Genomic DNA, 2,233 nt, shown 5'->3' on the forward strand with positions numbered 1-2,233 from the left:
AATTGTCAGGAAAGATCATGGAATTACCAAAAACATTTTCAAAAAATTTAGAGTTGTCTTCAACTTTGCTCTAGTTCGTAGATGGTGTAGTTTCCCATTTCCAAGCCACAGCTATCCATTTTTAATCGTGAGAAAATGCAATCTAAACTAAAGAGGAAAATAAAAGTGTTAAACTTGACTAATGAGGTATGAAGGATAAATCCAGATTCCAGGTTATACCTGGGTCTAGGCAAAAAGGGGAGTATGTATACTAAGGATCTTAACCTATTCTGTTTTTTTTTTTTTTTTCTTTATGGGAGTGGGGCAAGGGGTTAAGGGAGTTTGTTGCTAAAGAAGGAAAGTTCAGAGATTCCTTTCATTTTAAAATTGAAATGTGAGAGCATTGCCAGCTTATTCCTTTAAGAAGCTTCCAAAGAATTTGTGAGCTAAGAATAGTCAAGATTTTGCCTTTTTAAATGTCATCTATTCACACATATTTTCGATGAGTTATGTTTATCAAGGGACAGTTAGCAGGAGTCTCTGGTGTTTTCTTGTTGGGCCTTCTGTTTCTGTAGCTACCTTAAAAGCTAGTGAACTTGATAAAATGCAAATGAGTGAAACATTATTGGCTCTGTTCATACTATCTCTTCATCTATACCCTGTGACCAAAACACTAAGTGAGTTTGGGAGAGAGGTCCCTGGGAGAAGATTAGAATTGGGACAGGTGGGGTATTTTTCTCTGTGGGAGTTTTTAGAAGATTTTAGAAGTGACAGTGCCTGTTTTGGGATTCAGCAATTTTGCTAAATGCAATTAAAATGTAGGGTTTTTTTTAATAGTGATTTGAAAAATTGATGTGCATCTTAAAATCTCAGTGCTTAGAAGTTTACCTATTATTATAATTGTTATATTTAATCTGATGTCACAACAGAGCACTTCCATGATTTTTTTCATGTCTTTCTTCAAACACTAAGATCTATCTCAAATAACATCATGGTGTATACTACCAATTCTATTTATTCAATGTCATATCAAAGCATGCAGACCTCACCAACACACACTTTTTTGTTTTTTTCAGAAGAATGTAGTTTGATATTTATTTTAGTATAAAAGGTTTGTGCACAGTGTAACAAATACAGCTTTTACAAATCTGTTTTGAAAACGTGGTGGTTGTTTATTTGGGTTTCATACCCTCAAATACTTCATCCATCAGTTTTTTTACTTCTTTGTGTCTTATAACTGCTTGGCTCATACAGTCTTGAAGTTTAGTTCCAGTCAGTCCACTTCCACCTGGTTTGTGAAGACAACATAGCTTGCCTTCCTCGTCCATTACTACTGTTAAGGTTGCAGTTGCCAGATGTTCCTCCTTTTCAGTAGGGTCAACTATAAGCAGAGTGTCATCAAACACAGCAAAGGAAATTGCAACTGATGAGTCCTAATACTCAACTAACTTCTCTTCTTTAAATGAACTTCTGCTACAGCAGTTTCTTCACTTATAGTAACTTCAGGCCACTGTACATTTTTTAAAGCTGCTAACAAAGCAAAGGTACAAGCATCCAAAATGTTTCCATCATGGTTGAGGCAAATGAGATCACAGTATAGTACCCAAGCAAGCTTTCCTGGAGAGATACATAAGTCCTCTTGCTGAATTATCTGTGAATTTTCAATGATACCTGTAATGAGCTGGCTGGCCACTTGGACCTCTTCTCCAGGAGGTCCAGACCGAAATCTCCAGGAACACAGAGGTGATAGATCCAAATTAGGAACAACATATCCTTTATCAGGGGCATCTGTTGGTGGTGCTCCAAATTCCACTTTAATTCCACAAATTACTGTAGTATTTCCCAGCTTCACTACAGAAGAACCATCTGCAGTACCAATTGAACCTACACTGACAGTTGTGGTTCTCAATTCACCAAGTTCTTTTCCATCAGGACGGCAGTTCACTTTCAAAAATCTCCTGTAATACTCCAGAGGTTCCACAGTTTTGAACCCAGATGCCATCTTCCACCCGCGGGTCCAACACACATATTTGAACAAAAATACACACTTTGTTTATTTTCTTTTTCTGTTCCTTTTCTCATTCCTTACAATTCTTTCATACACTGAGTTTGCTTCACCGTATTTTAAACTCTCCATTAATTCTGCAATTTTATTCATGGCTTATTACACTGTATATAAAAAATTAGGAGGGTTAAAGTGTTAAAAAATTAACTGATACTTTCCCCTTTCTTTGAACCCTTTGGTCCTTTCCAG

General features: G+C 36.5%; 1 pseudogene across 1 annotated transcript; it reads right to left on the bottom strand.

Annotated features, from left to right (window-relative positions):
* Positions 1–1,151: 1,151 nt before the first annotated feature.
* On the bottom strand, positions 1,152–1,981 carry LOC309963084 (exosome complex component RRP43-like; annotated as a pseudogene). The gene has a single exon. The product of its transcript is annotated as an exosome complex component RRP43-like (transcript).
* Between the last annotated feature and the right edge of the window lie 252 nt (positions 1,982–2,233).

Source organism: Leucopleurus acutus, assembly GCF_964270905.1.
Source record: "Leucopleurus acutus genome assembly, chromosome: 6".
Classification (NCBI taxonomy): domain Eukaryota; kingdom Metazoa; phylum Chordata; class Mammalia; order Artiodactyla; family Delphinidae; genus Leucopleurus; species Leucopleurus acutus.